Below are 13704 nucleotides of genomic sequence, written 5' to 3' on the forward strand. Positions count from 1 at the left end.
GTTAGTTTTACCCCAGCTACTTCACAGACTAATTCCTATTTTCGAGAGATGTAAATGCTACTGCTTTCCAGTGAGGTATTCAGATTTTTTCCTCTCTTCAACTTCAGACTTAGGTTTCTAAACTACTCACAGACTGTCTTGAGAATCTTGCTTAGATGTGATATGGAGGCACAGATTTTGCTCTGCAGAGAGCATCGCTCAGGACCGGGAGAGCAAACTGATGCAAACTGAAGGGATATTTTTGGCTCAGTGTGGTCTGGTGGAAGGGGCAGGGGCTGCTCCACTCTGATACCACTCAGATGCTTGGCTGTGATTTCAACATCTGGCAAAGGTTAGCAACTATCTTGAACCGGAGCAGCTTCTAGTGCAAGGGATCTCAATGCACACCCAAAAAACCATTAAGTAGTTGTTTTGTAGTTTTGCACGTGCTTTACCAAGCCAACCCCAGGACATCTGGGTGAGGAACTCCTAGCCACTGTTTCATACAGTATTTTTGGCTCCTGCATGTTAGGTTTCTTAGGGTTCATCTCCCTTTCTTTCAGGAGAGGTTCCTTTCAGGAACTGGGCCATAGTCAATTGTATTCTGAGGGCATAAAACCAAAAGATCACATTCACATCTGGTGAAATGCCAATGTAGCAATGTTACAGCTGGTAGAATTGGTCCCCAAGAACTTAAAAGTGGGAAAAGCTCTCAGAGATTGTTGAGCTCGTAATACCTCATGGGAACGATCAGTGGTGACCAAGCAGGAGGAACCTCAGGGCAGCAGAATGAAAGGGAAAAATGTTTTCAGATCTCATAATCTTAAGGCAGGGAGGGAGGGCAGTTGGGGAAAATTAAACAAAATAAACAGGCATCACACGAGGTACAGTAAGAAGAGGGTTGAAAGAAGGTAAGATGGATAATTAAGCAATAAGACACGACAGGCTGTGCATTTTTGGGTGATTATTGCATGCCTGCTATGACGTTCTTTAGGAACAACCTTTTGCTGCACAAGAACTAGAATCACCCCCCAGGGACAGGCTGGCAGGAGGGTCTAATTGCTGTTATTACAAAATTAATTTTGAAATTAAAATAATAATAATAATAGGAAGAAAAAGGGACAACCTCCCTCTGCACCATGTTGTTTGTTAGAATGTGTTATGGGAAAAGAGATGACATCACCCACAGTCAGTTGTCGGAGGGAGGGCAGTGACATCACTGCCAGCCAATCCCCAGCTGCATCCTGGTGGTGTGCTGGCTTTCACATGGCTTTTCTTCTTTCTGTCTTTCTCATTCCTTGGCCTGGGTTGCCTGCCTTCAGGCCAATGTGCCCAACTAACTTTTCCTTCTGTCAAGAACTTCCGTTTTTTATCCCTTTCTGAAAAATCCTAGTTTTGCTCCTTGCCTTATTCTATCTCCCCCTTTTGGTAAAAAAAAAAAAATCATAACTGTTTGAGATATGGAAAGTAATGCATACCATGCCTGTGGTCCAGAAGTATGGTATTTCTTTGGGATTTCCTTTACAGAGATTGTTTTTTCTTTCTACTCTGCCACCTCCCAGCTCCTACCTACCCAGCTCCTTCACTGAGCCTGTAAGTAACTGGGCTTCCATACTATCTCTGCATAGAAAGGGAAGGAAAATGATATACCAGAAGAGAAGGGTTTCTCTTCTTTGACTGTGTAGCAGTGGATAACAACAAAACAGTTATTCAGGTAGGTGCTCTTAGCACACATGAAGTTTCATAAGTACCAAGTGGCATTTTTTTATGCACAGAAATTTTCTGTTTAAATCAGTTGTGAAACATTCCATATGAAATATTCTACGTTTTCAGAACCAAATCTCCTATTCCTATGTGTCTGAATCAAATGCCTTCAGGAATCCTCATTCTAGAGAAATTCAGTAATGTAATTTTTAAAAATTTTTCATTCTATTTTGCAAAGGAAAAGAGATTCTGCAATTTCCCTAGGAATAGAATTCCTCTTCTTTGGAGATCTGGTTGCTTTTAGTTTATTGCCAAGTAATCCACTGGCCTAACAAAGACTTCTGGTCTGATAATGACTCAAGAACGTACGGTTGCCTTAGATATATGTATCTGAGCAGCTCTAGATTTAGAGTTTTTACACGCCTTGAATTTTCCCTTAAAGGCACAACTGGTTCAAGCAAAGCAAATAGATTCCCTCAAACTGGTCTCCAGCCTCCACTGTCATTCATCCCAGCTGAGACTCCAATATCTATTGGGAAGCTCTATATCATTATCTGCTGCTGAGTGGTGATGATATCAGGACTCTGCTCTTGATAGCTGCTGGACAAAACAGGAGACAAACTAAGACCACATGAAACAGAGGTCAGCAGGAAAAGAAGATGCACAGAGAAATGAAACGGCATACCCATGTTCACACCAGAAATAGTAGCAAGAACAGGATTGGATTTCAGGACTTCTGAAACTCAACCCAGAACTGTGCCATTAGGGGATATGTTGGTTTGTTGTCAGGGGACATGCGGGAGGACAAATCCAGCTCACCCCTCTCCCCCAAATCAATCATGTTTATGTGAGTTATATTTATCAAATTGAAAAATTGGTCAGTGTTCTCAAAAATGAGTCTTTGCTCAATCAACCCCCCCCCCCCCCCCCCGAAGTAATTTAAGCTCTATAGCTTCACTGCTACATTAGGAGATGACAAGTTTTCACATGCCACTGCATGTTACCAACATCTTATCAAAGGGATGAACCTGTGACCTTTAACATCAAGGCCTGGACTCCATCATTAGAATTAAGGAATGACCTGCAATACTTGATATCCTTAGGTGACCCAACCATGAAGTTATATAAATGGGAACATGATGTTATATAAATGTTATACACACACACACACACACACGTAAGTATATATACTGCTGTAGAAAGATGGAAAAATGCATCAGTGCATCTCAGGAGCGAAAGAGTTAAACAAACCACCAGTAGGTGAATGAGAAGTTGCTTATGCAGACATTTTCTTGTAAAGATCTGGTCTCTGTCTATGCATTAAGTACATGCAGAGACTTGCTGTATCCAGGTTGACAGCTGTGGTGTTATACATTTGTGGGGAAAGGTTAAACAGCATCATGGCACCACTTGGAAAGACTTAATAGATGGAATTGTACCTTCTTAGCCTCCCGCATTTTCTAAGGTAAACTGAAGTGGGAAATTCCACAGGGCTAATAAACAAATTTCTACCTCATGGACAGTGTTAAGCCATCATGTCAAAAGGCTGGGAGTGGGAACTTTGAAGGGAGGAGAGAAAAATAGGCAACATATATCAAACAAGGTGATTCTTTTCTTTTTCTGTGGCCATAAAGAAGTTCCTTTGACCATCTCCACACAGCCTATTTGCAAGGAATCAGAAACAGCGGCCCCAAAGGAAATAAAAACCAAGAACGAGACAGGGTAGGGTCAAGGATGGGAGTGAAAGAGATGAAAAGTTTTCTATATATTGGTTGGGATAATCAGAGAAATGAGTGCAGACAGATGACATTTGTAATCCTCTTCTGAACACAGCTTCACAGATATGGAATGCAAAGAGTTTCTTTCTAGTGGGACAGGATCACCCACCTGTTGAAACACTAACTTTCCACTTTCCAGAGTCAGTTCCCCACTCTATCCCAGACTTGCTGTGCCGGGTGACCCAGTGCATCTGCCAAGGCCAATGCTACAAGGTGGAGATCTGGATGTCAACATGCTCAACTCATGACCAGGGTCTTGCCCTCTTCCTCTGTCACTGGCCTCCCCCCCGCCATGCCTAACCTCACTTGGACCCTTTAGAAATCTCTGGCTCTTGGGCTGAGGCGTCTTCTCAGGGCAGGCTTGAAAGTTTGCAACATGGTAGGGCAGAGGAGTTTGGTTTTGAAATGTTTCAGACCTGCTGGATCCACAGGGGTCACAGTTCACCAGCTGCCTCATCTTACCAAGAAGTTCCTTCTCAGCGCTGTGCAGGAGGAAGCTTAAAAGAGAGCTGCATGGGAGGACAATGAAATGGATGAGTGGGGAGGCTGTTCCACACAGAAAAGCAGAGTGGTAGACACTGTGAATTTGTATATTTATTTCCAAATACTGTTTTTGTTTCCATTGTCTTCTGTTGTAAAATGATGGTCTCACTGCATCTCAGAGAAAACTAATCAAGCCCAAGAATCCAAATCAAGTTCAGTGTATAAACTCTTCTCCTTCTCTCTGTTTCCTAGAACCTTTGCCTTCAGGCAGCTGGACAAGGGAATGGGAACATCCAGAGAGCAAGGTCTTCAAGGTACCCATCAGAGGCTCTCTTATGTGTTTGTGGTGTTCATGCAGCAGGTGACAAACAGCTTTTCTCCATCAGATCACCTGGCAGATGTGTCTCTACTCGTCTGGGAAGGTGGGGCAGAAAGAAAAGAGAATTGAGCCCCAAACTCGGTTCAGCGAAGAGGTGCTGGAGATGAGATGTTGTGATTTAGTTGTACTTGGGCTCTGCATACAGGCAGTGCTACCTGAGTGCTCGGTGCTATTCCTGGTGCATTGGGCATGATGGTACCAGGAGGCTCTGGCTGGGAGGCAGGGTAAGAGATTGGGCAAACATTACAGGAGAGGGCTGTGGGCTCATCTTGTCACAGAAACCTGGCAAAACAGACCTAAAGTCAGAGACAACACTTCTGGTCAGGCTTATTAGCATCTCAGAGAAGTCTCTTCCTCCAGAAGTTCCTTGAGAGAAAAATAAGCCAAATATCTGCAAATCAACATACTAGTTGATGGCTCATTTCAATTCCCATGAAACAAATTGTTCTTGAAAGAGCTTTTGATTTTTCCCCTCCCTTTTTTGGCTTTTCCTGCTGTCACTTGCACCTTGACTGAGATGTTCCCCCTATCCCCCTTTTTCTACACTTTAATAAAATTGTTTCATCTGATTTTCTTCTTTCCTCACTTCTTGAGGCTGGAAATATACTCATTAAATTTTCACTGGGGAGAAAGTGAATAAAAAGAAGTCCCGAAGGTGGCGGAATTCTAATCCACCAAAAAGACAACCAACAGCAGGAAGCATCTAACCTCCCCCAACCCCTTCCCTTCCCCCTGCTCCCCACCCAGTCAAATGTTTCTTGTGGTTTTCAGGTCACCCATGTATTTGGGAGCTTCCATGCAGCAAATTTTCATTTTACTCATTCAAGTAAATTTTTTTTGCAAGCTTTCTGTGTAGCCTGAAGCATACAGCTATTTTTGAATCTTTCTATCTCTTTGAGGGTGAGGCAGAGTCAAGTTACCTTGTCATCAAATTCTCATTTTGGCAAGAAGGGTGGTGGGGGTGAAGAAACAGAGGACTTTATAGCAATAATCACTAACCAAAACACTTCAGAGTGCCTGAACTTGTTACTGTGTCTGTTCAGTTCTTCGACAATATGTCAAGCAGAAAGAAAACAGCTTAATTTTTCACAAGCCTGGTTGCTTTCTGAAGTTAACAACAACACGGCAACTTGTTTGAACTAGTGAATGGAAGGAACATGCTATTAATACCAGAGTCACAGCACCCCATTCCCCACAACCCACCAGATGTCTGAATTTAAACTGTCACCTCACGTATCGCATCAGTTTCTATGGGCAAAATCGTGGTCTGTGTTCCAAATGCCCTAGAGGCACTGAGCTGTTCTTGCAAGGTCTTTGATATGGTCTGTTAGTAATATGGTTGTAAAAAGCCATGTGCATTTATGGTGCATTATTATTAATATAGCTCCTGTTCCCATCATTTTGTTATTATTTATGCATTATTTCCTCTCGGGCAACTAGATTGCTCTGGGGACTGATATATCGTACAAGTCCTTTCACCTTTCTATCAGGCCAGTTTGGTATCCTGCCGGCTCCCTTGCTGGTAGATTGTATGGCATAGCTATTTGTTCACATCAAGCACTAAAGTTTCTCAGAAAAGAGAGAGATTTTCTGGGAAAACTCTGAAGGAAACCAAAATAAAGTCATTCCCCCTGGAATTTGGTTGTGGCAATTTTTGAATGTCTTGCCTTCCATATCCTCCAAAAAAAGACTCAAAACCCCCAAATGTTTAGGCCAAAACTTTTTTGGTCATCATCAAAAAGTCAAAATTCCTGTGGAAAGAAGACACTTTTCAAGAAAATGTACATTTAATCAAAACTCCAGTTTCCCAGCAAAGCCAGTGTTGACTACAGCTGTGCCAAAGCTGAGACTGCTGGGCAATACCACCTCCTCCTGCCAGGGGGTTATCCTGGGCCACTTGACCTGATCCATGGGTCTCTCACATGGTAGGGAGAAGAAAGTCAAAAGCTTTACTAATCTGAGCCATCAGGTAATAAGAAAGACCATAGCCTGTGTATAGGAAAAGAAGCTGAGAAGGAATTGGGGACACAATAGAGCTTATGGGCAGAGGAGAATTTGGAGGGAGGTAAGAGGCCAAAGGGATGGAAAAGGGTCTGCGTGGAGGAAAGCAGACCTGCACAGTGACCCAGGTCTGCACAAGTTCATCCCAACATTTTGGGTCAGAGTTACTTCCTAAACAGGTCTTTTGTTCCTATGGTGTACAGCTCCCCTAGGACCCGTGCTCTGGTGAAGTCACCCATTGCAGTCCCAGGAGCCTTTTCTCCAATGCAGCTGAGAGCCTGAGGAAAGGTGAAGCCGTTGGCTCTGGTTCCAGAGACCTCATGCACACACATACCTGTACGTGAGGGTCAGTGCCACTCCCAGGCACGTTGTGCGTGTCTTCATTCTTGACAGTTTCTTTTTTCTTTCTTTTTTTCCTGAGATCTAAAATTAAGAAATCATGCAGATGGAAAACATCTGCCTGTTCTTTGTGTGTGGAAAAAACATAACACATGGCAGGGATGATTAATAATAATAAATAAGTATGATGATGAAAGAAAGCATTTTGAGACACGCAGTGGTTTGATTTGTCCAGAGCAAGCATCACACACTCTCTATCTGGGCTAAGAGGGATACATAGACTATTGTGGTTTGAAATTTTGCAAATGGCTACACAATTTTGAGGCATTTAGGAAGAGCAGATGCTGAACATGGCTTGGCTTTTCATGAGTTTGCTCATTAGTGCCTAGTCAGAGGCTCTTCAGGTGTACAAAAGGAGCCTGACCTCTCCTGAGTGCAGGTCCATTAATGTATGAGTCATAAATCACTGTCTCTCCTAAAACTAACACAGCTAGGCCAAAGAATGACATAGCCTCCCAGTGATGTAATATTCCTCTTTTCTACCTTGTTACCTAATACAGGGTTATGAAATCGAATCCATGGGACAAGTCATATATTTGCTTCCCTAAGGTTATATATAAAAAAAAGGGTAGCTTTTCACCCAGAAGACATAATTCTTGATGTCTCCCAAACATACATGCAGAAATCAGCTCTAATTGTATCCCCATGGATCTCACCTAGACCTTCATCAGGGTCCACCTAAAAACTTCTTCCAGGGTTTAGGTTGTGCCTGGTCATCTCAGACTGCAGGTAATGACATTGTAAAACCCAGTGAGTGTTATCTGATGGAGAGGGACAAAGGGGATTATTTAATGAATTGTTTGGTCTCAGCTGAGTTTCCAGACTGCAGGTGTTCTACTTAATGTCTGCCAGCGGGTTGGTGCTCTCCCTGCCTTTGTAAGTAAGTAGGCCCAAATGATTCCTGATTTTGAAAACATTTGAAGCTGTGACATGTCCACAGACAGAATAGACAGGGATGGTGGGGAAGGAGTACCGTGCACTGTCAAAGGAAGGTCCATATCTATGTGAGGAAAAGCATGCAGACACCGGATAAGGTGATTCATATACACATGTGCATGCAGGTCTGAACACTGGTAAAGGAAATGTGGCAAGACCAGGTGTATTTACAGCTGACTGAACAATATGACACCAAACATTTCAAAGGACAGTGACAGGCTTGCCCACCTTCCGACTTTAGCTGTTTATGGGAGGTACCTCTAAGAGCATGAGATCTCAGCTCCCAGGGCAACCATTCCGTAATGTCTCAGGCAGGATGATTCACAAATGGAAATATCATCGAAAAAAGACCAACACTAACACTCACGACAAGCCATGCTGTGTGTGTGTGAGCCTGTGTGCACTTTGCCAGCATGTTTGTGTGAGCACTCAAGAGTATAAACACAGTGTAGCATTTACTTTTTGTGTGTGTGTCTGCTGGAATGATTGAAGCTTAAGACTAAAAAAAAAAAAAAACCAACCAAAAAATGCAAAGGAATTGGAGCTGAGCAACAGGAGAATGATGATGCAATGGTATTGAGGCAGCAAAAGCAAAACGATCTGCTAAAAATACACCAGAGGGATCTAAATATTTCCATAAACAGATGGAGGTCGGAGCCCAAATGGAAGAAAAAAGTGCAAGTAAAGGAAATTGTATTTGACAGCCATAAGGGTCTTATAGTTCTTCTGTGTCTTTTATCCCAAAAGGGTTTTTTACAGATGCTCACAGTTGGGCAAAAGACGAGTCTGATCCCACAATGCTTTACTCACATGAGTAACCCTAATTTATGTTCGTAGACTCAAAGGGGCCAATGGAACTGCCATGTGAGCAATACCTTGTATGAGTTCTTTTAGAGGAGGCATCTGGCAGTGCTTTATAGTGAAGGCTGCAGAGCAGTTTCCATGCTAAACCTCTCTTTTATTCATTCTCATAAATTTTTTTTTTTTTCTGTTTCAGAGCATTTACATTTTCGGCTGAAGTTTTCCAAACGTAGTCCACGCCTGAATGTGAATTTTATTGGGATTCATACGGAAGAACAGCTTCAGCCTGGCTGGAAAAATATGTTTTCCCTTAAATGAAAAAGCCCAAGCCTCTTCCTTGCCCCTTTATCTAAACAAATGAGAAAGGGCTAATTTAATTTGCTGAGTTGTCCTACGGGGAGTTAGGAATGGTGAGATCTGGTGAGGTTTCAAAATCAAAAACACCCTAGAAATATTTTAAATTTGTAGGTACCTGAAATCCTGAATATGTTTTGCAGGAGTGAAATTCAGCTGCTAGAGAAAGGGTACCAGAGAGCTGTATGGCATCTGCTCCTTTGAAGCCAGATGCCTGTGCTTAAGCCTTGCTTTGATCTTGCCCAAGTTCACCCAACTATGAGTGGGAACCTGACTTTCTGACTGGGAAACGAAAACCAGGTGTGATACCAGCTGTAGCATTTCCCTGTGGCCCTGATGGACCACCTTGGCTTGGGATAGATCTTAGGCAGGATTAAGAAGCATCGGCATAAACCCCTTTCCTGGCTGGAAGTTGCAATCTCCCTATTTGAACCCAATACAAAGACAGAGAGGTACCCAGGTAGGGAATCTTGGCTCTTGAGCTGCTGCAGCTCATCTTCCCAGCAAGGATGAAACCTTGTGAATCCACACCAAGATGCATTCTGAGTGGGGGCAAACACAAGCAAATTTGAAAGCTTCTGCACAAATGTTTTCTTCTGGACAAAGCAAAATAGTTCCCTTTCATGAAGTCAAAAATTTCTTTGGGTTATTTTTGTTTGTTTGTTTGTTTGTTTGTTTGTTTGATTTCCAGCTCTCAGTCATGTCTAATAGTTGGCCTAGAAAGAGAGGGGTGAAATGTTGTTTCAAGATATAACCCACCCCCCAAACCAAACACAGTGAAATGACGTATTTTGAGGATATGTGGCTTTAAAGTCCTGCATTTCACACTCTTCTTTCTAAACAAGCGTCTATCCAAACCAACGCATTTCTAGGAAAATGTTTTTCCTTCAAATGAAGTTTTTCAACAGGAAAATATCTTCCTCAAAAAAATTTGTCCCAGTCTCTTCTTCAGACAAACAAGAGTGACCATTTCATACAGCACTAGGAAGGCCAGGTTGTCCTATCCAGCCATTCATATGGATGCCTCCAGACAGGTTAGCGAATATGGTGTTACACAGTTTAATCCTTGCTTTGTACATTGCACAATTCTTCCTTGGTACATTGTATGACTGTCCTAAGCTATAGGAGCTGGACCAGAAGATGTGCCTGGTCCCTTCCAATCTAAGTGACTCTGTTCATTCCAAGCACGGCATACCATACCCAACACATAGTAAACCCGTCAAACACCTTTTATCCTACTGTAATTTAACTATATTCATGGTGATGAGAACTAAGCACCTGTAATTATACACCCTAAGATGAAGATGAAATTATCAGATAAGAGGCTTGAGGCACTGATTACAAGATACTCATGTTAAAAGGACCTCAAGTGCTGTTTTAAAATGAATAATGATCAGTACATTGCTCTGTGAGGATACCAGAGGAACTGCAGTTTCTTTTGTCACTTCAGATGTTGTTTAATGCCAAACTGGACACTTCTGTTTGGCTGCTGTGGGAATAGCAGATCCAAACAGTCTAGCTTCTTGGGTCTTGCTTTTATTTTTCTTTCAAGAACATGACGTGGCAGAAATAAAACCTGTTTGCAACCTATAAACATGTCTCATGTTCTGTCCAAAGGCAGGAAAGGTTTTCTTCTACAGCTCTCAACAGTGACAGCAGTGGTCAGACCTCCTGTGTTACCCAAACCAAATGTTTCTGAGCTTCTGCTTGATATTTTTACTGTTGTATAGTTGAAAGTAATTTTGCTTCACCTGTTCTACACTATGGATGCCTTGTCTCCATCTGGTGATACACACCATGTCGTTGCTGTAACTTCAGGCAGCACAAACAGCATTAGGAAAGAAGTTACATGAAAACACAGCAAAAATGGGTTGGTGATGCCCTAAAGCTTTGCGTTGGGAAAGCCCCGCTTTGCTGCAGACAGCTCCTCTCCCTTTGCTATGTACTGAGGTAAACTCCCAGCCTGGGCTTGGCTCACTCTGCCTTGTGAAGAGTCACTGCTGATGTTGATTTATTTAGCGGTTGAGTGGTAGGTTTTGGAAGAGGCAGGAGGAAGCTCTCCCTTCCTGTTCACACACAGCTGTTCTCCTCCGAGACCCATCTGGATTCACTGGAGGACCACTGGCCTCTTTGCCAGAGCTCTATCACAGGCGGTGTTTACAGCTGTCCCACACGGATGACTGGTGTGTGGTCTGAAGCTATCGATGGAGAAGTGAGACAAGTGCATTCCACGGAATTTATTCTCTCCACAACTTCCGGAGCTCCACAGACTCCCTGGTATCAGCTGTCATGAACCCCACGGACCTGGCCGAGGCAGGATAACAGAAGACTGGCTGTGCAGTGCTACCGCTACTCCTTGCAGGAGCCGTCGTACTGCACACAAGTTCTATCCGTCGGGAGGGACTGCAAGCCAGCCTTTGCCTTTGGAAGCAGCCAGCTCCTGTGGTATTCAGAGCCCTATAAAAAAAATCTCCAGCAGAAGGGAAAGCTGCGTATGTGCACCAGCTCTGTATCTCTGTGCCTGTAGAGGTACGGTAATGGTTACATGAGCTTCAGGAGTACGCCTTTTTTAAGGAACCTGCCAAGAAAAAAAGGGCTCTGCAAAGTTCACGTCTCTAAAACGCAAGAACAAAATAAAAGTATCTTCGAAGCTTCTGATCTGTGCAGATGAGGAAAAGCTGGGAGCAAGGAATTCACCTGTGGTAATGCTGTGGAGGAGTACCGCCCTCACTCATCCCAGGGCAGACGGCAGCCCCGCCTCTTGGCCCACTCCAGAGGCTACAAATGGGCCTGATTTCAAAGCTCTGCATGGAGAATTATCCAAACCCTACTACTAAGAGCGGTTAGGAAACATGGAGCCAGCTGCAATGGGTGGATGCTATCCTTATACTATCAGTGGTGGCGTTGCCACACAGGTGGATTCAAAGAAGAGCATCAAAACCTGTAAACTCTCCAGGTCAGTGAAGCCAGGGTCCCATTACAGGCAGCAGCTTGTCCCCAGTAACTTCTGTAGCAAACCACCTCATGTAATGCTTGCTCTCACCAAAGTGGGTAGGCATGCATTGTATGCCAAGTCACCAAATTGCTCACGTTTCCTTGGGACCTTCTGCCTAATGCTGGGAGTTGGACACATTAGAAGGGCTCTGCTGTCCTTCTGATTCAGTTTTCACCTTCTCTCCATGTGTTTATGCTTTTTGGACCACAGGGAGGCTTGTATGATGAAGCCTGAAGAGCTGGGGAAAAAATTCTGGTTTTCTGTATCGCAGCAACATCAGGACCTGGGACAACTGCAAAAGTTCATCACTGCTCTCAAAGTCCTTCACTGAACTTCATCCTGCTTTACTTTACTTTATTTTAAGTAAAGGACTGCAGAGTCCTTTATGGGTGCTCTCAGAGGAAGGCAAGGGCAGATTTAGGATAAACTGGGAGATTTGTGGAGGTGAGCTTAGGCCTCAGTAGCACGTAGTTGCAGTAGAGAAACTTGCTCAGCTCTGACTAAGTTTATTTTTGGTTTGTTTTAACTGAATGAATTCCATACTGTGCTGAAGGCACCTGAAGCACAATGACGGTACAAGCCTAAGGGAGTCTGTATGATGGAGGTCAATGGATAGTCCTTCTACCAAGCCAGAATCCAGAAGAACTTCACTTCTGTTTCTCAGGAGACTATGTGTATGGGTCTTCTAGTGGTTCATCCATCTCCAGTTTAAACCACTCGGTTTCATACAAGTACGTCCCAGTTCTGCTCTGAGTTACAGCCACTGACTCAAGCAGAACCACATGAATGTTAATAATAAAAAGTAAACAAAGCAGAATTTAACCCTATTTCTTTTCCTCATACACTTCTCAATGTATGTTATAAATGTGAAATCCCAGAAAAATTAATTCTGGAAATATCTGTCCATGTTAGACAACATAGTTCACTAAATGGAAAGATGGAGATTCTCCAGGATTAATAACATGGAAAAGTATGTTATTTGATGTGATAAATATTTGGAAGGCAACTTTATCGTCAGGAGTATAAAGACCCACCCGTTACTTGGAAAATCAGGACAAAGCAACAGAATATCTCACTTTAAGAAAAACATCAAGGAGAAAAGAGGAAGTTATCCAAGAACTGGGGAAACTTGACCAGGGCCTGTAGGGATTTTAAATTGCAAGACTGTTTGTTGTTTGAACTGAGTCACACCGATGCAACAGAGAATTTGTCCTTGGCAGCAGAACTGTTAGAATGGAGAGTTAATGCTCCCTTGTGTCAGCCCACTGAATCCAGGTCATCATGTCTTAATTAAAGTGTACGTGCTATGAAATACCATTGAACGTCAATCCAGTTCCTTAGTGTATAGAATACTATGTTTATTTACGGGGTTTGGCAATTACTTCTGGAAAATAAAAAAAAGCTATTAAAATATAAAGATTGCCCACTAACAGGAGAAAAGCACTGTCATGCCCTAGATTCTCTTCTCAGCTGGTTTTGGTGAGATTCCTGCCTATGGGTCATCTTTTCACACATTAAAGAGGTTCTTCGCTACCTCGGCCGGGTGCAATTCAGTCTTATTGGGATGATGATGCGCGCATAGATAAGGCAAAATTTTGGTTTAGGGTAAGCTTCCTGTGATGGGCCAACTATGCAGCATGAAAGTATTTTCAGATTCTCCTCTATTGAAATCTCAGACATATCTCAGGGGTGCCCATGAAGTGTCTGAGACCTCAAATGCCTGAGACACATGAAGGGAAAAGCTCTCCCCTCCTCTCTCATGCTAAGTCTAGAAGAACCTCTGCTCTGGGTATCCACCCAGCCCTGGAGCAGAATTCCAGCAAAACCTGGAAATTCATCACACTCAAAGTCATTCCCTGAAGTTTTCTTCACAAAGAATGGACAAAGCAGCAACT

The sequence above is a fragment of the Aquila chrysaetos genome, chromosome 6 (genome assembly GCF_900496995.4).
Source record: "Aquila chrysaetos chrysaetos chromosome 6, bAquChr1.4, whole genome shotgun sequence".
Taxonomy (NCBI): Eukaryota; Metazoa; Chordata; class Aves; order Accipitriformes; family Accipitridae; genus Aquila; species Aquila chrysaetos.